Source organism: Sardina pilchardus, chromosome 20 (assembly GCF_963854185.1).
Source record: "Sardina pilchardus chromosome 20, fSarPil1.1, whole genome shotgun sequence".
NCBI lineage: Eukaryota > Metazoa > Chordata > Actinopteri > Clupeiformes > Clupeidae > Sardina > Sardina pilchardus.
This window is the reverse complement of record NC_085013.1, coordinates 1378963-1401987: the sequence shown is the minus strand read 5'-3', so window position 1 is coordinate 1401987 and position 23025 is coordinate 1378963. Positions and strand designations below refer to the sequence as shown.

Genomic DNA, 23025 nt, shown 5'->3' with positions numbered 1-23025 from the left:
CTGAACCGCCTGCCCTTAAAAGGGATGTCTGGGTCAGCTGGGTGGAAACTTGTGTGTTATTAATGTCTTAAACGTTTCTCTCTCACTCACTCTCCTTCTCTCTCTCTCTCTTTTTCTCTCTTTCTTTCCCTCGCAGCATGTGTGTGAGAGGGAGGTAGGTAGAGAAAAAAAGCAGAGAGGAAGAGGAGGAGGAGGTGTGTGTGTGTGTGTTTGTGTTTGAGTGTTATGTACAGGGGCGAAGAACACAGGAATGTGGTGGGTCGGCTGGCTGGAAGGGGTGGGATCGGTCCCGGTCGGGTAGGGAAGGGGGGGGTGAGGCTTGAGAAGGGGGTTTAGGAAGACGGGAGGGAGAAAATGGAGGCATTTTTGACATTTTTCAGAAGCCATTCCAGTCTGGTAGAAGGTGCATTCTTTATGCCTGGGAAAGAGGAACATGGAGACAATGGATAAAAAGTCCCTCTGACATCTCTCTTTCTCTCCCTCCCTCTCTTTTGCTCTCTCTTATTCTCATTCTCTCTGTCTCAGCCTGTGGCTTACAACCATGTAACCCTGTTTTAAACACAGCATGACATCTAACATTAGACTTCTCTATATTAGAACTCCCTGGCTGGCCAAGTCCTGACTGTGTTTTAAAAATGAGCGCGGTCACAGAAAAGAATGTCCTTGAACAACAACAAGGAGCTTCCCATCTGCTAAATGTTTATTGGTGCTGTGGAGACTTGATGTGCCTGTTTTAAATTTGGGATGGTGAGGCCTGGGCTGTCTTAGGTAGCCCAGCTCAGAGACCATCCCTTGTGTGTCTCACGGATACAGACACTGTGTCGTTAGGACCCCCCTAAAGGTGCTATATTTAAAGTTTGGCCTATTTTAATCCATGTGCTATGTTTAAGGCTGGACCTATTTAAATACCCATGTCCATCTTTTCTGTGGCACACGCATGCATGTGTGTGTTTCTGTGTTTATGCCCGAGTGCGGAGTGCATGTGTATGTACAAACAGTTTGTTAGTTTGTATGTGTGTCTGACTGCATGTGTATATGCATATTTGCTGTGTGTGTGTGTGTGTGTGTGTGTGTGTGTGTGTGTGTGTGTGTGTGTGTGTGTGTGTGTGTGTGTGTGTGTGTGTGTGTGTGTGTGTGTGTGTGTGTGTGTGTGTGTGTGTGTGTGTGTGTGTGTGTGTGTGTGTGTTAGCTGCTGTTCTGTTTGAACTCCCTGAGTGGAGTGTGTACCATGAGGATATCCATATGTTTGGGGGTAGGGCCCAAGGTAGGGCTCTGTGATCTGCTTGGCACAGCCTGTACCCTTGTACCCTTGGCCCCCCTTGACTGCAGGGGGAGGCCCCCCCCCATAACATCCTTCACCCTGGATGTGGTCACGTTTGCTTTGCCACCTGCTCATCATGGTTAATGTGATAGACTGCAGATGGAGTGACTTTCTGCAGACTCTTATTGGTATTAATATGATGGTGTGGCATTTAGTTGTTGTTGGAACTGGTTTGAGAACTGACGAGCTGGCAGGCCTGGATATTTGTTACCCATGTCGGACAGAGGCTGTGGGCAACCAGCTTCGACCTCATCATGCCAACCAGACTCCCTTGGCAACAGTTGCCCAGAGGAGACATTCATGTATGTGATGTAGAGCCCCTCGTAGAGGATTGTATTCAGCTTGTCTCTGTCTCAGCTGTATGTGTAAAGATATATGCAGTGTGTGTGTGTGGGGGGGGAGGGGGGGGGGGGGGGAGAGCTTGCACGTGTGGTTCCTTATCACCCTGATAACAGCCAAGCATACAAATCTTGCGGTGATGTCATACTTTTGGTGATGACTGACTGAACTAGTGTAGATGTTTATGATCCAATGGTTGTCATGGCAACCTCTACTGTGTTTTGTTTTCTACCTCCAGGCTTATCTGCAGCACCTGTGGATTGGTTCTTCTTGGCCTAGCCAGATAGGCAGTGGCTGATTGGTCAATTTTGGCAAACCCAAAGTAGGTCAGTGGCCTACAGGAGAATTCAAACGTACGTCAAAGAGAATAATGAAAGGAGATCGTAAGACTGGTATGGATGGGAAAGAGGAACCAAAGGAAGGAGAGTGGAGAGGAGGGGTAGAGGAGCAGGGTAGGCCCAGGCACCTGTATCAACATCCCTGAACTGGCTTTCATAAATTCACTTCCTCACCAGGCAGCAGGCACCATACTCCTGTGTGTGTGTGTGTGTGTGTGTGTGTGTGTGTGTGTGTGTGTGTGTGTGTGTGTGTGTGTGTGTGTGTGTGTGTGTGTGTGTGTGTGTGTGTGTGTGTGTGTGTGTGTGTGTGTGTGTGTGTGTGTGTGTGTGTGTGTGTGTGTGTGTGTGTGTGTGTGTGTGTGTGTGTGTGTGTGGTGGCTGACTGGCCCTGAGGCAGATGAGGAGGAGAGCCACAAACAGGATGCAGGAACCCAGCAGCAGGCTCTCAGAGAGAAGGGGGGTGAACTTGGGAAAAGTCCCCTTTTTCTTTTCTTTTATTCTCACTGTGCACTGGCATGCTATTGTAAAGTGTTTCTTTTCAAGTTGCTATAAACATTTTCTGGCCTTTCTTGGGTAAGTGCATGGTATGAGGGATTTTATTTTAAAGTGAGGACTGGACAAGCCAGCACACTCCACTAGATATGAGAACAGCAACACACCGACACAGCAGTCTGTTCTCAGCTGATTTAATCAGCACCTCTGTGTTCTGCCTCTGAAGTTGGACTGACACATCACCACGCTCCCAGCTCCCTGTAGGACCTCATGAGAGCCTCCTCACAGAAGCTAGATACACACACTCACACACACAGATTAGTGCATAGGCTGTGTATGTATGTATGCATACGTATGGGTGTGTGTCTATCTGTGTCTGTGGCTGTGTCTGTGTCTTTGTCTGTGGCTGTTTGTCTCTGTGTGTGTATTTTGTATAAAGATCAACTCAGTGGAGCAGGTGTGTCTTGAAGAACATTGTGAAGAGATGCATTATTCTCCTGTGTGAGTGGGTGAAGAGAGCCCAGCCCCCTTTCAGCTAAACTTTGTGTGTTGTTGAGAGGCACTGGCTGGCTGCTTTCTCAGTGTGCTGTGCTGCTCTTGCTCCAAAAGTCCAGGATCTCGCAGGCGTTTCTCAAAATAAAATTCCTCTGCAGGATTATTTTTCTTGTGATCAGAAAATATACACGCGCTGAGGGTGAGGAATGCCTCAGACATGCAGAAAGAGTGGATAGTTGGCCTCTCTCACTCACTCACTCACTCACTCACTCACACACTCACACACTCACACTCACACACACACAGAAAGAGAGATCTCTCTCTAGCATCTCTACTCTCTTTCTCTATTCTCTCTGTTTTCTTAGAACCATCCATGCAGCTCTGAGCTCCTGCAGTAGGGCTAGTGTGGAGAGAGGCTCTAACGTAGAGTCCAGTGGATTCTGGAATGGGGTTGTTCTACTATTAGCTCCTTTATGGCTACTGTTACTATTGAAGTCAGAACTGAAGTCTTAGGGTTGTTTTTGAGAGGGGGGGCAATTATTACTCTTGATCAGAGAAATTGATGTTGATGTTGGCATTGCCATTGGACAGATAGAGGTGTGTTTTTGGTTCCTACTTCTTTGAGAGTAAAGTATAGTTTGAGTGGTATTCAGTAAATACTCATTCTTTTGTTTGAGAGTGAAGTATGATTTGGATGGTAGTCAGTAGAGCAAGAGTAAGGATTGGTTTGCAGATGCAGAGTGTATGGTTTGGTGTGGGATTCGTTCATTGCTCTTGGACGTCCATGTTAAGGCCTTCATGGCACATCAAGACCATAAAAGGAACAAAAACAACATAAAAATAGAAATTGTTGGTGAACCACACTTTGAGCTTAGTGCTAATGACGGTGTCCCAGATGGATGATCACTGAAAGATAGAGCTTTATTTTTTACTTGGACTTCAGTCCAAAAAGGGAATGTGTGTGCGTGTGTGGGTGGTTTGGCGTGAAATGCACTCTACTCATCAACCTTTATGCTGAGGCTGTTATGGCACATCAAGATCATAAAAGGAACAGAAACAGCATAAAAATATAGCAAGCAGCGTAGCGGCGATGGCGGGCCCAAGCCCCTGCATTGTGGACCCGTGACATTTGACGTGAATCTAACAAAGCAACATATACTTGTTGATGGGCATGTGGATGAGCAACACACATGCCCACCAAATTTGGTTAATTTTCATCAATGTATGTGTCAACCACAACAGGTAACACACTAGGAGGCGCTATAGAGTCCCTAAGCCACACCCTCGGCCAGAACTCTGTCTCCGAATAGCTATAGCAGAACATATGCCCACCAAATTTGGTTCTATTTCGGGAATGTATGTGTCAACCACAACAGACAATGCGCTAGGTGGCGCTATAGAGTCCCTAAGCCACACCCGAGGCCAGAGCTCTGTCTCTGACTAGCAATAGCAATAACACACAAGCCCACCAAATTTGGTTCATTTTTGTGAATGTATGTGTCAACCACAACAGACAATGCACTAGGCGGCCCTATAGAGTCCCAAAGCCACACCTTAGGCCAGAGCTCTGTCTCTGACTAGCAGAAGCAATTCCACATGTAGCTGCCAAATTGCATCCAATTTATATATTTTTTTCTGCCTATAACACCAACTTCCTGTTTCTTAATACGATGCCATAATCCAAACCTTCGCCATTTCAATATACTTCGAAAATTCAAAAATCTGGTTGCAACTCATCTTGAGCATCCCCTCGAGATCATTTTCGTGCTCATATGACATGATTTTGATAAACCATCTAGGAGAAGTGTTTCAAAATACGTGATGTGCAAAAATCATAATCATAATCATAACTCATTCTTCTAAAATTCACTATATAGTTTAACCCTCTAACCGCCCGGGTTTTTTTGGATTTTTGCATACAAAATTCAAAAGGCCATGGCTTGAAAGTGGTCAGAGATAAAGTCCTACTGTAAATGTGAAAATCATTGAGTATGAACTAAAGTTTATAAAGGGAGTACATTTACTCATCTCACTAATAGTAAACTATTAGTATTATCACAATCCCTATGTTACTATATAATAAAGTAGCCTGGTCAAATCAGTTCCTATCCCGGATGACTTTGTAGTTCTTCAGAGCCCTATTTTTACTAGACCTGCTGTCTGTACCATGTTAATTACAGATACTATCATCATGATTATCACTGGCACCAAGCACACCATGCTTATTTGAACCCTTTGGTCAACATTGCTGCAGGTAAACATTGATGTACACACGCAAAGACCCACCTCCATTCACAGACGCATCTTGACTGTCACTGCCAATGAACGACCGATCATAATCTCCAAAAGGCAGATATTCTCCTTCAGAATCAGAGTAGGTGAATGGCAGACCCAAGACTTCAAAACACACGACTTTGTTTTTTAACATTTGCCGTTTTTCTGCTTCAATTTGTGCATAGCGATCGCGCATTTCACTTCCGCGTTATAAACAGGAAATGCGTCTTTTTTTTTGTTTCTCGCGAGTAATACAGGCACTTCCTGAAAACTTTTTTACTCGAATTTGGGCTTGAATCGAAGCTCTGGATGTCTGCCAACTAGTGGTGGAGAGTACAAAGGCGATTTGTCACCCTACTCGGATCTACCGTCTGTTTTAATCAGTGATGTTGCTTGTCGCCGTACGGCGCCTTGGGCGGTTAGAGGGTTAAATGTAAAGTTGTTTAGATTAATAGAACACACAAGTCCACCAAATCTGGGCCATTTCCGTAAATGTATGTGTCAACCACAACTGACAACGCGTTAGGTGGCACTATAGAGTCTCTGAGCCACACCCTAGGCCAGAGCTCTGTCAATTAGTAGTGTTACCAATTCCACACATAGCTGCCAAATTTCAAGAGTTTTAGAGCATGCCAAGTTAGTGAAAAAAGGCAAAACGTGGCCCGGGGTAAGAACAAAATGACTATAATAAGAATAATCTGAGCAAAAATAATAGGGCCTTGCACCTTCGGTGCAGCCGCTGCTTCAGCGGCCGCACCTCGGTGCTCGGGCCCTAAATAGAAACACTCCGGAAACTTCACATTGAGATTATTGCTAATGACAACTCTGTGAACCACTACACTTTAAAGCAAACTTTGCCTTTTTTGATGTTTTGTTGAAGTAATATCGAAGTATTTAGTGTTATAAATAGCACTAGATCCGTGGGATGCCTTAAACCTTACTGACTGCAGAGGGGAGTTGATGTTGGCCTGTAGGCCCTGAGCTTTGGCAGTGCCATGGTAAACACATACACACATACACACACACACACACACACACACACACACACACACACACACACACACACACACACACACACACATACACACATACATACACACACACACGACTCATTCATGTTTGAATCATCTGGTGGTGCACACGACTCATTCATGTTTGAATCATCTGGTGGTGAATCATAGTCTAGCCATCTGTATGATGCCTCTTGTTCACTGCCTCTTTCCCCTGAACCTTCACTTCCTCAACGGAGTTCTCTCAGTTCCAGGAACTCTGGAACCTTCTGAACCTTCTATACGTAACTGTCCCTTCTGAACTTTCTACAGGCAATTTTTAATCTAACTCCATGAGAGGTTATCATCTGTATTTGGTAGTATTACGGTTCAATTATATAAAAAAATAAGTCAGCATCCTATTTAAAAAGTGAAAGAGTAGAATGACAGGTGAGGAATTATACAGGTGTTTGGTTTAAATATCCACTTTATCATAATGACTATAGCCATTGTGGTCATTTTGTTTTAGTAATTCATTTCAGAAATGGAATTACACCGCAACCTCATCATTATTTTCTGTAGCATTGTTGATTCATAGCAGAAAATGAGCAAGTTTATATCTACTTAATATAGGGCATATTGATTTATTGACTGAACTTGAAGACAAATACTATTGTATAACACATTCAGTCATGAATAATTTATACCATTGATGCTGAATGGCACAATCAAGTGAATGGTATTGTATGGAGGTAGAGTGCTGCAGTGTGTTATGCGGTAATGCTGTTACTGAATGAGTAATCACAGGAATATGAACCGCATATCGGTGGTAAGTCACCCATTACGTTTTAGTATGGCGGCTCCTCGCCCTGCCCCGTCCGTCAGTAAGTTAGTGCCTTTTTCGGGTGTTCTCGTTGTTATGTCAACACGATAATCTGATTGGTTCATACACACCCATAATAGGATATGTGAGGCTCTTCCTGCCCGGTTATTGGGTGTGTCTGTGTGCTGTGTGTAGGGAGTGTGCGTGGGTGCGTTTGTGAGCATGTCTGTGTGTGACGTTGTGGTGTTGGTAATGATTCAGCAACCCCTCCATATCCACAGCTTAAGGCCCCAGCAGAGCATTTTTTCCCAGGCGTGAATGCTGTGCTGTGGGGACAAACTGGTTGGTTTTCCCCTTCCCCTCATCTCTCCATTCCACTGCTGGATCTGCCAGGACCTCTCTGTTGGTGTATATATTTGGAAGCCTAGGTAATGTCCACAGACTAGTAGTCAGGGGTTTGCAGATTGCTGGTCTCTCTAAACCAAGAGCAAAGGCTCTGGCAAAATTCTGCTCAATTTCTGTGATAATTGGTAGTCGCCACATATGGAGAAGGCGCTGTTTTTTGTACCCATGAACTGAGACCAGAGGCATAGGCTACTGGGTTTGCAATGCTGGTGTCTAAAATTGTTTGTGTTCAATTAAATTTATTGTAAAATGTGAACACAAATAAAGGTGTGTGTGTGTGTGTGTGTGTGTGTGTGTGTGTGTGTGTGTGTGTGTGTGTGTGTGTGTGTGTGTGTGTGTGTGTGTGTGTGTGTGTGTGTGTGTGTGTGTGTGTGTGTGTGTGTGTGTGTGTGTGTGTGTGTGTGTGTGTGTGTGTATATGTGTGCGCTCAAGTCCTGTGTCCTGTGTTGTAATGACTGGATACCCTGTCATGATTGTGTCCTTTTTCCATTCTTCTTTCTTTGCTGGGTGGCTGAGAAGTCTCTCAGCAGGTTTGCCTCATTGTTTCAGTGAGTGTCTGAGCTTCAGGTTGTCTGGTACACATGCCTCCGTCTTTCTTGTTCAAAGTCAGGCTCTGTAAATGGTGCCAAGGGTCAAGAAAATCCTCTGCCCACCCACTTTGATTTGTCTGACTCTTTCTGTCTGTTCTCGCTCTCTCCCCCCCTCTCTCTCTCTCTCTGTTACTCTGTTTTTTCTCTCCACTCATTTCTTTTCTTTTTTTCTTCCTCTCAGTTCACTCTCTTTATCTTTCTATACTCCCTTTCTCTCCATCTCACCCTTTTGTTCTCTCTCTCTCTCTCTCTCTCTCTCTCTCCTGCCTGCCTCTTGAACATGATGCTCATGTAGAGGGTGTACACAAGCTGGGGTTGGTTCTTTGGGCTGGGGCAGAAGCTAGATCTGACTATGAGAATGCCTCAGAATGCCTTCTATTTGAAATGGTCGTTTAAGGGCAGTTTTATCTGGTCTGGCTCAGGCCAACCTTGGGGAGGTCCACTGGCACCTGCATGCTCCTCTGACATGGCAAACACATGGGGCTGGAGACTGGGCTGACCTGCTGCAGTCAGCCCTTATATGGCACTGAGGCCTCCGCTTTTTTAGGGGGAGGGGGTGTTTGCGTGCGATTGGGGTGCAGCAAACACTCCTGTAGACCTGGCAGTGTTGAGGTCAGTAGGATCACTATAGGGACTGCCCTTAAGCCAGCTGCCGTACAACTCAAAGGCTCTTCTTTGTGTTTTTGTCATTCCTGCATTTGGGAGTGTTGTGTGTGTGTGTGTGTTTGTGTGTGGCCTGTAAGCATGTGTCTATGGCCCGTGAGGGCGTGAGAGGTGAGCGATTTGCGCGTCATTTAGAGTCTTAAGTGTGCCTGTTATTGCTGGATAATACACTATAATAACACATTATAACACGTTCTTCAGGTTTTCCTCCATAATGTGGAGGAGGCTGGCCCTCTCCTGCCTGACTCTGTTCAAACACGAACGTCAGTCTCACTCTGCCTCAAACACTACAAAATATGAACCAACAAGAATTCCTCCCAGAGTATTTATTTATTTTTTATTTTTATTCCTCTCTCTGCCCAACTCAGTTTTTTGTCTCTATCCTTCTATTTTTTCGGTGCATCTCTCCTTCTCTTTCCTCCCTCTCTCTTCCTCATTTTCCCTTGTTTTATACCTCATGGGGTATCCTATTATGCGTGTTTAATTTGGGCATTCCTTCCCCTCTGACTTGCAGACAAAACAATACACACAGTCCTCTAATCACTTACAGGAAATGGTTTCCCATGCAAAACATCATGGGGGAAAAAGCAAGAGAAGTATTTTAAGGTTTCTCTGTCACTCACTTTCTCCCTCTTCTCTCAGTCAATCCATCTTCTTTTTCTCTTTCTCATGGTTATGACCCTTCTGTGTTCTTAAGTCTTCTAGGATAGGGAGGAGAATTCATTCTGGCCATGTGGGAAACCTAGATCAGTGGAAAGGATGAAAAGCATGTCTTGCAAAGTCTTACAACTACAGTAACACAAAAGAGCAGCAGCATACTGACATACTTACATCGGTACCCAACACATTCTTATTCTCGGAGGTTCAGGTCTTGGGCCAGGCAACAGTCCCAGAGACAATGTCTGTTGTTTTTTGTTTGTGCTTATGTATATGTTTTTTGTTTGTTCTATATGTATTTTATTTATTAATATTCATGGCCAATGCCGACTGGCAGTGTCTGACGCCAACGTTTAGATCTCCATTGTTTTTAACAGAGCAAAGCCCACTAGTGCCATCTGATGCGTGTCAATGCCAAAGTTTAGAAAAGTGTTCTATCTCTTGAGCGTCAAATCCATAGACGCGAATGTCACCACCAGTGGGATTTGGAGTGGGATCGGGAAATGACCTCTGGTCGGACTTGAACCTGGGTTCCTGTGGTCACTGAGCCTGCCCATTGGATAGAATAGAGCTCCTGTGGCTCTATTGGCACTCCAGTTGGCTTTCTTGTCTTTGCGTGATTCCGTCACTGGGCTGTCAGCTTAGGAGCTGTGAGAGGTGCATGGAATGTTTACATCTGACTTGATGTGTGTACGTGTGTGTGTGTTTCAAGATGGTGGATGTTATTCTTATACGTCACAGAGCAGGATGGAGGCAGAGCTGGGCTTTTACAGAGGAAGTGACTAAGTGTCCACTGTGCAACTTCCCTGTACAGCGATGGGATGCTGTGTGTGTGTTGTGTGTAGCGGTACACAAAAATCACTATTCAGTGTGTATATCGGTTTTGAAGTCACAGTTTGGTACATGTTTGGTACAGTGAGCCTGTAGGTACTGCTACTTAAGTGGTCCACCACTTAATATGTTTGTGCAGGAACTAGAATTTGAAACCACAAGCAAAAAATCGTTACCGTTGATTACTGTTAAAGACATTTGCATTTGGTACGCCTTGTTCCTAAATGGTTTGGTATGAATATGCGTACCATTACATCCCTAATATGTATGGATTAGTTCCTGTGTATGTGTATGGGGGGGGGGCGGGGTGTAACTCATCCTTTATTTGGTGGTGTGAGAGAGAGTGTTTTTTACGTTAGGGGTGGTTGTTTCATGTCAGGAAACTGAGTGTATGTGAGCATCAGAGATGACATTTTGGTGTGGGTCGCTGCATTGCTGTGGCAGTGTGTTGCTGCGACTGCAGTCATTTCCTCATATCTGCCATGATCCAACAGGGATGAGATTTTCTCTATATCCACTTTTATTCAGAAACCTACTCTCAGGACTAAAGACAGCATAGTAAAGGCCTGGGTACACCTTTGTGGATACGGCCATGCAAGTGGATGTCTCCATAGTATTCCCCTTTTGCTGTTAAGGAAGCATCAAAGTAGAGCACTACAACGGCCCCTTGTGTCAGATGAGCTGCTGTTGCCACTCCAAGAGAGGAGTTATTCTTTGGCCTCACTCCTTCTGAGTTATTAACCTTTCCTACTAAGCTCATGGCATTATATAGGTGCCTGGGAAGCAAATTCATCTGTTTTGTTTGTTGACTCTTACTCTTTCCTTAACCTCTGCTATTTTTCTTTAATCTTACATTCTGTGTGAACCTGGGTTATTTGAAGCTGCACTGCTGAACTGTAGTGTAGTGTGTCCTGGAGCAGAGAGATATTTTTGTGGAATTGTCTTTGTTCTCGTACTAATTGCAGGTTCCTGCCTATTCTGTCTGCTCTGTTGGCAGGTCTGACCTACTAGATGAAGCATCATTGAATCAGACGTGGAGAGAGAGACACACAAGCAGACACAAAGAGAGAGCTCACTCACAGTCACTGGCTGGGAAAGGATGCATCCCTGGAAAGTAAGCTTCTAAATATGTGTGTAATTCTGTGTGCAGCCGTGTGTGTGTCTGTGTGTTTGTGTGTCTGTGTCTGCCTACTGTGGTCATGTGTGCACTGAGAATCCAAACCATGATGACATGTCTTTCTTTATCTTGGGTGGGTGTGTATCTCTTCCCAATTCTGTGGTAAGCGGAAGGGGAAATGGGTTCAGATGTGTGGAAGGTTCCGGATTCCGAGGCTCTCCAAGCAACCCCTTTGTGAGCCTGTTTCCTGGGATATATAGCGTGTGTGTTTATATGCACAGCACACATGGAGACAGGGAGAAGCTTGTTTCTGTGTGTGTGTGTGTGTGTGTGTGTGTGTGTATTTGTGTGTATGTTTATAGGTGTCTAGTTGTGTGGTTTGATGTGTGTTTCAGTGTAAGTGTATGTTTATATTTCTGTGTGTGTTTTTCCTGGTGGCCCCTGGTACACTCCGGCGCCGGTCTTCCTTCCCTCTGGTCAAGAGTTTGAGGCTCTGGGGTCAGGCAGGCTGCCATCCAGGCTCCAAAGCCACACCCCCCATGTCTCATTTTGCCAATCAACTTAACTTGGTTCAGACCCGGGAATCATGGGAAATGTAGTATTTAATTTTACCCATTATCCCATGAGCCTGTTTATACTTCCTTTACCAAATCTAATTGGGGACTGTGCATGCTGTGTGCCTGCATTGCAGTGCGTGTGCAGTGGATTGTTTTTACTCTCTAAGATATTCCAATGCACATGATTGATCTTTGGTGGGGCTCTCTCCCCTGGTACCACTCAGTATAGTTTATGTGAGTTTATGCAGAGGTTATCTCTTCTGTGCTAAATTTGGGTGGTCTTGTTCTACACACATGCGCATGCACACACACACACCTCTGTTTTTAATAGACACACACACACCTACTCAGTTGCTAGTATTCATCCGTCTATCCCTTTATTTTGTCATCCCTGCCCCCCTCCTCTCCTCTCCTCTGCTGCGGGGCTCAGTGCTGCATTCTTACTGCAATGACGTGTTTGGCTAAAGACCTGCTCAGCGTTCTCTGGACCCACTTCTCCCTCCCACCCTCCTCTCCCTCTTTGCCCCCCCGCCACATCTTCTCTGTCTCTTTGTCATGTCGTCTCTCCCTTTTTCCAGATCTCCTCTTCTAGGCCTTTGTTTGTATGTATGCCTCTGTCTTCCTTGCTGTCTCTCCTTAGGTCTCCTGTTTCATGCATTAGTTCCTCTCTTTATGTAGCTATACTGTATATCTTGTGGCTTTTGTGTCTCCTGTGCCCCTCCTCTCATATTCACTCTCTCTATAGCTCTCATTCTTTGTCTATTTTCTTCTTTCATTTTCCCTGCTATTCTGTCTCCCTCTTCCTTACACACACACACCCCAAAACCCCCATTTGTTACTGATTCAAGGACACTCTCGGTGTGTGATTGTAATTCCTCCGACCATGTCCCATTGACAACTCGGTGTGTCCTTCCACTGCTAATTTGTCCTCTGTTGGAGAGGGCTTTGGGCAGACAACATGCTAAAGGGCTCATTTAGTACAGAAGGCTACAGGAGATTAGACGGGGTTCTATGTGTGTATGTGTGTGTGTGTGGGGGGGGGGGGGCATTCACTGAGTTGCTTTACTTTGTGTTTGTGTCAGAGTAGTGTTTAGGGGCAATGGGTCTAACTGCCCCATCAATCACCACTGTCCACCTGCAATATTAGCCCTCATCTCCACTGTGAGGCAGAGAGGGAGAGGAAGAGGTACACAGAGGCAAGTGGAATGGATGATGAAAGGTCTCTTGTGTGAATGATAGAGGCTGAAAACTAGAAGGGGTGAAGACCATAGTGTGTGTGTGTGTGTGTGTGTGTGTGTGTGTGTGTGTGTGTGTGTGTGTGTGTGTGTGTGTGTGTGTGTGTGTGTGTGTGTGTGTGTGTGTGTGTGTGTGTGTGTGTGTGTGTGTGTGTGTGTGTGTGTGTGTGTGTGTGTGTGTGTGAATCTAAATGTCTCTCTGTCATCCTCTCCCTCTGTGGCCCACAGAGGACATGGCTGCTAATCAGAGAGTGGGAGATGAGGGTGTTTGGAGGTTAGTGGTGTAGTGTGTGTGTGTGTTTGAATCTAAATGAGGTAGCTCATGTGTCCTTGGATGTGAGACCACTCAGGTCCTAGGGGATCAACAACATCCCCCTCCCCTTAGGTTCAAATAGCCTAAAATTCACCCCAAATCAACTCCATTATGTTTATTCAGAATACTGTTGAATACGAAAATAATTTGCTGACTGGCTTTGAAACGGTAAAAGCCAACCACAAATATTCTGTTTTGCTGTGAATGTTATCTCAAGTTATCTCTGCTTAGTAGAAGATAAGACTAGCCTAGTGGTAATTCTGTATTGTTATCTATAGAGACATTGGCAATGTATAGATTTGCGTTAATAATGGCAGTTTTAGATCATACTAGATAACAAGGTTATGTGTATTTGATGGATAGCCCTTGCATTTGATCATAAATTTGCCATGTCAGTTCTAATATGCTAAGCAAAAGTGTGTGCGTGTGTGCGTGTGTGTGTGCCTGTGTGTGTGCGTGTGTGTGCGCGTGTGTGTGCGCGTGTGTGTGCGCGTGTGTGTGCGCGTGTGTGCGCGTAAGCGTGCCTAATTGTGCCTTAATGTGCATGCACATAGACACACACCCACTCATCCTAATGCATAAGCCCTTGAGTGTGTGTTGGCACACTTTGCCATCATTTTAAGCCGTGTGTGTGGCAGTGGCAGTTAGCAGACCATAGCATGTTCTAACTGAAATGTGCTTTTTGGAGGTAAGTTCACCCAGGTAGCAGATGACTCTAGCAGTTCCAACCCTGATCTGCCGCACCTCCACCACAGACCAGGGCAGCCTCTGACCCAGATCCAGCTCATGCCACGTTTGAGCTTAAGCACTGTATCTGCTGCTGCTGTGCGGATGTATAAAGAGCCACAGAGAAAGTAGTGGGATGGGGATGGGGAGAAATGTCACTCTCCTTACATCATTTCCTCTGTAAACTGTTTGTTAGTAGCATGCCAAGGTAAACACAAGACTGTGGGTTGTATTTTTTTCTCTTTTCTCTCTCTTTCTCAATCCCTATCTCACACTCACTCACTCACTCACCCACTCACTCACTCACTCACTTTTTGTATAATTTAGTTCAAGTATTACACAGTAAAATTGATTTAAGATGGATGGCAGCAGTTTAAGTAAATAGCACTTAAAAACATTAGATCTAAGATTGAATTGAGTGGTTTGGAGACACAAACTTGCACTGTGTGTATGGCACAAATAGTTACAGTCATCAACAGCTCCCGTCTTCCTGGCAACCGGGTGCCTGCCTTAGCGACGACCATGTCCTACGCCACACACAAACACACACACACACACACACACTGAGATGGTGTGTGACGTGTGCATTCTTGGCCGTGCGGGTCATAGTCTGCCGATGGTGATTAGATCTCACCTCATCACCAATGCCACAATTAAGCCACTTCATAGCCGAGAAAGAGAGAGGACTGCTGAAATGGTTTATGGTCGATCCCTTCATGCCTCCTTTTCTCCTTTCTTAGCAACCGCAGCAGCTTGGGCTACTGCTCAGCGGTTTGGTTAGCACTGTCTGGCATTTATCCCTCTCTACAATCCAGTTAAAATGTACAGGAATTTAGCATATCAATGGGATTCAAATAAGATGTTCAATAGATTCAAGCAAAACCAAAAAGTCAGGTAGAAGTTGCCCTATTTCTCTCTCTCTGGTCTAGGCCTGTCACAAGAATATTTTTTTTGTTGGACAATATATTGTCTGAGAAATAAACAATATTATTTTCATAGGCTAATGTCTCTGTAACCACACAATAATGCTACTACAAGACTTGTCTCCACTTGCAACCACAGTTTTTTGTTCCCAGCTCATTCACTGTAATTGGGTGATCTAGATCTGCTACAGTACAGGCAGTAGGCTATACATTGGAGACACAAGTACACAGGACTGTATAACCATAAGGTGGGCCTCTAAGTTAGGTTAGTTGCTACTACAGTTGTGCTCATAAGTTTACAAACCAGTTATAAACATTGTAAATTAAAGGCCAATTATTTCATGGATCCAGGTTACTATGCATCATGATAAAGTTCCTTTGGAATTAAAATAGCCCCACATCATCACATACCCTTCACCATACCTAGAGACTTGCATCGGATACTTTCTATAACATCATCTCTCAATGCAAATCAAACCAGCTATTAGGCTAACTAATACAACTATGCCAAATCTAGGTATGGTGAAAGGTATGTGATGTTGGGCTATTTTTATTTGTATTCCTATATAGTCAACTTTAGCATGGTTTCATACATGTATGTGCACAACTGTACATTTTAGACATCACTTTAAACACAAATCTACAACAAATAATGAAGCCCAAAGACGTGAATGTAAACATAGTGGTCGGGATATATCAAGGTCTATTGTTGACATTTTCATGAATTGCTGAATAACGATAATCGATAGCATAATTATTATGACTGGCCTAGTCTGGTCTTTCTCTCCTGCAATGTATCACCAAGGCCCAGATGCATTTGCATTGCTATGTACTGCATATAGTGTTGCCAAAGCCATAACTAAATGATTATACAACTATATTGCACCATTACATTGCCAGTAATCATAACTAGACAGTCGTGAACACAGGGGGAGCTCTGTATTTCTCTCTTCCTTGTTCTCACTGCATTTCTATCTCTATATGTGTGGCTCTTATTATATGAGTCCCTCTCTGTCTCAGTCAGTTTCATGTCTGCCTTGTCTTTTTGCATCTCGGCGCAGAGAAGTATGGAGATGGGAATGCAGATTCATCTCCTGTTTAACCCTGTGAATGTATCTGTTCATTCACTGTCTTCCTTTTTATCTCTCTGCTTATTTCTGTTGATCTGTCTCTAAACCACTGATTTTCAGTAATTGTCACAGAAGCTAAGGAAAGTGTAATCTGTAGCCAGTAACTGGTAGACAGTAGGTGGGTTGTGTTGTGTGTTGGCCTACTCTGCCACTGCAGGTATGGCAAATGACTGTGGCACAGGTGGAATGTTGCTAACCATGTTAGAAAGGCATATCTATGCGGTCATTAGTGGGACAGAAGTACTTGCTGAAGAAGCGTAATTCTTGCTCACAAAGGCTGTTTTTGCTGTTTTGGTTCTTTGATTGAGCAGTCAGACTACTGGTTTTGCTTAGAGACTACTTCACCAGGGCATAAGCATGTGCATGTGCTGCTTTACCTGGGGGTCGGGGTTGCCAGATCATTTCTGGGGGGATATACAGTACAGGCCAAAAGTTTGGACACACTTTTCTCATTCAATGAGTTTCCTTTATTTTCATGACTATTGACATTGTAGACTCACACTGAAGGCATCAAACTATGAATAAACACATGTGGAAAACAAAAAAGTGTAAAACAACTGAAAATACGCCTTATATTCTAGTTTCTTCAAAGTAGCCACCTTTGCTCTGATTACTGCTTTGCACACACTCTGCATTCTCTGGATGAGCTTCAAGAGGTAGTCACCTGAAATGGTTTTCACTTCACATGTGTGCCCTGTCAGGTTTAATAAGTGTGATTTATTGTCTTATAAATGGGGTTGGGAATCAGTTGTGTTGCGCAGAAGTCAGGGGTGATACACAGCTGATAGTCCTACTGAATAGACTGTTAGAATTTGTATTATGGCAAGAAAAAAAGCAGCTAAGTAAAGAAAAACGAGTGGCCATCATTACTTTAAGAAATGAAGGCCAGTCAGTCCAAAAAATTGGGAAAACTTTGAAAGTGTCCCCAAGTGCAGTCGCAAAAACCATCAAGCGCCACAAAGAAACTGGCCTTCCCAGGAAAGGAAGACCAAGAGTCACCTCTGCTGCGGAGGATAAGTTCATCCAAGTCACCAGCCTCAGAAATTGCCCGTTAACAGCAGCTCAGATTAGAGACGTCAATGCCACACAGTTCTAGCAGCAGACACATCTCTAGAACAACTGTTAAGACGAGACTGCCTGAATCAAGCCTTCATGGTAGAATAGCTGCAAGGAAACCACTGCTAAGGACAGGCAACAAGCAGAAGAGACTTGTTTGGGCTAAAGAACGCAAGGAATGGACATTAGACCAGTGGAAATCTGTGCTTTGGTCTGATGAGTCAAAATCGGAGACCTTTGGTTCCAACCACCGTGTGGACTGCAGAGTGAAGGCAAAAGGGCCAACAAGTGCTAAGCATCTCTGGGAACTCCTTCAAGACTGTTGGAAGACCATTTCAGGTGACTCTTGAAGCTCATCAAGAGAATGCCAAGAGTGTGCGAAGCAGTATTAAAAGCAAAAGGTGGCTACTTTGAAGAACCTAAAATATAAGACATATTTTCAGTTGTTTCACACTTTTTTGTTAAGTATATAATTCCACATGTGTTAATTCATAATTCTAATGCCTTCGGTGTGAATCTACAATTTTCATAGTCATATAGTATGAAAATAAAGAAGGCGTGTCCGAATGAGAAGGTGTGTCCAAACTTTTGGCCTGTACTGTATATATATTCAACCACCACAACTTTTCATCCATTCTGTTCAATTTCCATTACTGCTACTCTCTCTCTCTCTCTCTCACTCTCAATCTCACACACACACACACACACACACACACACACACACACACGATGATGTTGTTCACACTAGGCTATACATCTATGGCAGTCTGGCCTTTGCTAAGCATCAGTAATTCTAATAATGCATCCTCTGTGGGATAATATGTGTATGTCATGATTAGATAAGTTGTTCTCCATTGACTTGTTGTTCCATTAGCTTTGCTTTGTTGCTCGTAGTCAGGAATAGCTGTTATGAAGATGATTGCCTGTCCTACATATTTGTAGCAACTGTGAAATAGTCTCATCCACCACCTACTGTATGGAGATGGCTTCTCAGAAAAACTTATGTCATTCCAACTCAAGGCTTCAATTTAAATCCAATCTAAACGTTGAGCAGTAAAGCCAAAATGAAATACAATATTCTGTCTGGGGACAGAAATGTGCAGGGAGATTACAAGTGGAGAGTGGGGTGGGGGGTTGCAAACACCAACTTGAGTATTCTAGGGGTTACAACTCAACAAAGATTGAGAGCCACTGTGTTAATATGATTATGTATTATCATATCATACAGGCAGAACAGTCTTGACAATTGGTTGGCACAGGTTCAATTCCCATTATGAAATATCTTCTAGCAGGATGTTTGAGCTTGAGTAGGCTAGACTTTTTGAAGAGTAATGAAATCCATAGACAAAGCCTGGCCCTTAATTGCTCTTTTTTTCCCTTAGATGTATATAGTTGGAGTGGTTCTTTTTTGACTAGGGCACTTTCATGATGGCGATAAAACATGCATTCTGCCCGTAAGTAGTTTTATAAACACTCTTCCCCCTTGTCTGCTGTCTCATCTACATTTGTTTGGAGTGGTGTCCATGCTTTTAATAAAGATAAACATGTTCTTGAGTGTTCAGCCTGCCTGTGTTGTAAACATTTGACCAGACCTCCAACTGGTGGCTTTCATTGTGGCCTCAGTGGACCCCATGCTCTTCTGTTTGCCTTGTTTACCCTCATGGCTGGAGGGAATTCCACATTTTGATGTTTGTGTTATTGCCCTAGAGAGGAGAAAGAGAGAGGTTGAGAGAGACAGAGAGAGGAGTGATTGAGAGAGAGATGAAGAGAGAAAGCGATGGAGTGAGTGATACAGACAGTGGGAGAGTGATTGTGAGAGAGAAAGAGCGATAGATAGAGAGAGAGAGAGAGAGAGAGGGTATGAAAAGCCCAGCTGGAGTAACATACTTACACCCTAGACATACCAGAGGCGGGTTGAAGGGGGATAAATATTTTCTCTCAGGACAGAATGTTAAGGCAGAGTTTCAGCGCCACCGCTAGACCGCTCATCGATAATTAGCCATCACTAACCAGATACCAGCCGACAGCGGGCCAAATCAGGGCCAGATTGGTATGGGATTCACTGTGGGGTTTGCCACCATGCAGGGTTCTCATTCCCCTACCTTTTTCTACTACTCAAAGTCTACTGTCTTTCTGTCACTCACCAACTCCGGTTGAGTGGTGTTTTGCGTCAAACACACAGAACACATAGGAAGTTACGTCCTGGCTCTATGTGGTCATTTTAGGGTCATGGTTAAAGGTTTCCATTGACTTTATCTGTGTCACCCCACTGTCCATACCATGCATTCACTTTATCTGTGTTGTTCTTCTCTGTCGTGAGATCCAAAGCATATTCTGTTCCAGGTCATACAGAGATATTTTTCATGCAGTCTGACAGGGGGCTCACATCATAAATGTAAGAGGACTTTCAAGCATTCCTCTATGGGGGCATATGGGTGTATGTTTTGTGTGAGTGAGAACGCTTGGTGGTGTCTATTACAGGAGTGTGTGTGTGTGTGTGTGTGAGAGAGAGAGAGAGAGAGAGAGAGATTGATAGAAGCTCAACACAGCCCTGATAGGGCCTGGAAGCCGGTCAGAGTTTGGGTCAGGCCTGGTGGCTAGGGTCGGAGGGAGTCTGCTGAATGTTTTGTACTCTAGTGGTTTTAACCATAGATGGAGTTTGGCATCTGTACTGTATGTGTGTCTTTTTTGAATAGAAGCATGTTCTGTATGCACCCCAAGTCAAACAAATAGTTTTGCCCTTCGTTTTCTTTCTCTGTTCGCATCTCTCTCTTTCTCTATTTCTCTCTGCCCTGTTTGTTTCCTTCATTCAGATCTTGTTTCACTCAAACACTTGCACGCACACACGCGTATACGCAGAAAGTTCTTTACTTGTTAGTGGGTCATCATTGAACATGCTAGATTACTCATACTAGGCATAGCTGCTTTTATCAAAGATTTTGCCCTGATTCTTCTGTACCATGCAAATATTTATATATTAAAGAGAAACTATGCAGGATTGGCGATTTCATCTCCGGTTTCAGTTTCGCTTTTCGTTTTCGCTCATTTTATGCTTGCTTATTTCTCTGCAGAGCTTCCCCTACCGCTTTAGCGTGTGTATTTATATATATATATATATATATATATATATATATATATATATATATATAGGTTATATATTTATAAATTGCAAGCGTGGTTCTTCTCGTTCCTTATGCATCTCAGACTTCCAGATGTAAACAAGGAGCGATCGCTTCCTAGACAAACTGCAAGGCTGCAATACGGGACGCTGGGGGCGGGAGGTAATATTACTGTTTTCGATAAAACTGGTCCGTCAAGCAAAACAACGATTTCTAAGCAATTTTATGACTATGAAAATGTTGCATAGGGTCTCTTTAATCTCCCTCCTCCTCCTCTCCCTCCTCGCTCTGAGCTTGAGGCCTGCATCCACCACAGTATCAATTCACAAAGTCATAAAGCCTGATTGATCTTTTAACAAAACCCAGTCTGCAAGAGTTTTAGGCCTGCAAGATCTGAAAGTATTTCTTTTTACTTGTTTTTAGTTAGGCCTATATATAAGAGAAGATGATAAGTTACTTGTGCTATTGATTTGGGACACATTTGCCAAACCTGTCACTGTCCCGCTATGAACCACTGGCCACTACAAATTCACATTTGTATACTGTATATTTTATTGACTTAAAAATTCTGGGACAAACTCCATTTCAAACAAGGCCTATAGACCTTCTACACAGAGCATTATGGATGAGCAATAGGAAGTTGAGGTTGAAGTCTGGTTTCAAGTTGTTGTTTTCCAGTGTTTATACAACTCCTTTTCATAGTGCAATGAATAGTGAAGATTAATTGCAGAGTACTTGTTGTGTACTGGCGTGTGTTTTTCTGCGATACTCAAGCAGCTTGACCCCTGGTTCCACAAGCAAACCATTGATATGTTTTTCCAAGTCAAGCTTTATCATGCTTGAAAAGATAGTGGTGGTGACATGTATTGTCAGTATTGGATTATCTCTCAAGGATGCAGGCCTTGCTTGCTCAGGACCTCTGTTCATCCAGGTATGGAAAAGCATAAATGATACGCATGCAGGTTTCACAGAAATAGAAATGCATAAGAGTATGCATTTGTCTTGCTTTCTTTGCTTGCATGTTTGCCTTTCAGCTTTGGAATTGCATCCATAGGCAACCATTTTGCTGGCACATTATCTCACTTTCAGTGCTTTTTCATTTTCCCAAAAGTGGCAAAACTATAGAGGAGTGAGGGAAAAAGACGGAGGGAGAGAGAAAGAAAAAATGACTTGACTACACAGGAAACAACAGACTGAACATTACAGGACGGTTTTCTCTTTCTTGGAAAAACGAAAAAATGCCGCACCAGCGTCAGGTTGCCACCATTTTGTGGCTTGGCACGGCGTGCCAGGATGGAGAGGATTGAGGGAGACGGGAAGAGGCCAAGCGCCTCCAACTGTGGGCCTCTCTCTCTCCCTCTCTCTCTCTGTATCTCTCTCGCTCTTGCTCGGGGTCTCTCTTTAAGGCCAAGCAATCAACGCAAATTCGAGGTTGTGCCGTTGTCATTGGCACAGCAACCAGAGTTTGAGGGTTTATTAAGTAATGTTTAAAAAGAATAAGAACTCTAGCAAGACATCCAAAGTAATGTCAAGTGCAAGGAGGAAAGGCTTTTCCCCCTCCCCTCCCTTTCCCTCTTCCATTCTCTTCCACTCTTTCTATTTTTTCCCCTCCTCTTTGACTTTCGCTGAGGGAACATAATGTTCAGGGAGCGAGAGCAAGTCAGGAAGTTCAGGGCTGCGCCTCTAATCACATGGTGCAGGATGATTGTAACCTTGGTGCGGCCCAACCGGCCTGCTCTCCTCTCCTCTCCTCTCCTGTCCTCTGCTGCCTGGGAGCATAAGGCTTCTACAAGCTTGAGGGTTGTCAGCCTCCTCCAACTCCTCCCTCCTTTTCAACCCGTTTTCTGAACTTGGTTCTCATCCTCTGTGTTTCACTTACAACTCACACTGTTAATGATCGCCAGTGATTTCAGCCACATGATGTTGAGAAGTGAACTTTCACCCTAGCCATGAGCTCACAGAGGCCTAATCACAGATGGCATCCACATCATACTGTTTCACACACTAGTTTTTTTACTGGCTATGTGACTCTCTGACCACCGTCAGCTGATTGTTATGAATTGTCTCATTGAATAAAACTTTAAAAAAAGTGATTTTAATAGAGCAGTTGGTCAGCACATTGGTAGTTAATTGCTTAGGGTAGTAGTGCATAGATCATTGTGCTTTGTGACAACATTTGATGTGGCGGGAGAGAGAAATGTCTCTGTATTAGAGATAATTTTGTTGTTGAACAGATCAACAAGCCTAGGAATGGGACTGCCTGTTCCATTTGGTTGCGGTTCAGAAATTTGGGTTGCCCCAGCCCCCACCCCCCACCCCCAACCACTCAACCCCCTGATGTACACACCTCCCCATCACACCCCTCCACCGAAACCTGTTTTTTTCCCAAGCCAATCTGCGGATGCCAAAGTGGTGATGACAGGTCCTGTGATCTCATTAGCCATTGGGCCAGAAGAGGCCGGCTCCCAGTGCATTATGGGAGTTTTGGGCTTCAGTGTAGGCGTGGTGGTCCTCATTCCTCAGGAGCAACCGTGTGTGTGTGTGTGTGTTCGTGCACCCGTGTGCCCACGGCATTGTCATCCTCTTGCACCCTTTGCTTCTCTCCCAGTGGCTGTGTGTGCCCTGGCGTACC

At 44.1% G+C, this 23025-nt stretch overlaps 1 protein-coding gene across 2 annotated transcripts in view; it reads left to right on the top strand.

The window, feature by feature from the left end:
- Nucleotides 1-23025, top strand: part of luzp1 (leucine zipper protein 1) — a 59138-nt gene that overhangs the window by 12073 nt on the left and 24040 nt on the right. For both annotated transcript variants that reach the window (XM_062522670.1, XM_062522671.1), the window contains exon 2: nt 11215-11331. The gene's annotated coding sequence lies outside the window, so the exon portion shown is untranslated. The remainder of the gene's footprint in view (nt 1-11214; nt 11332-23025) is intronic.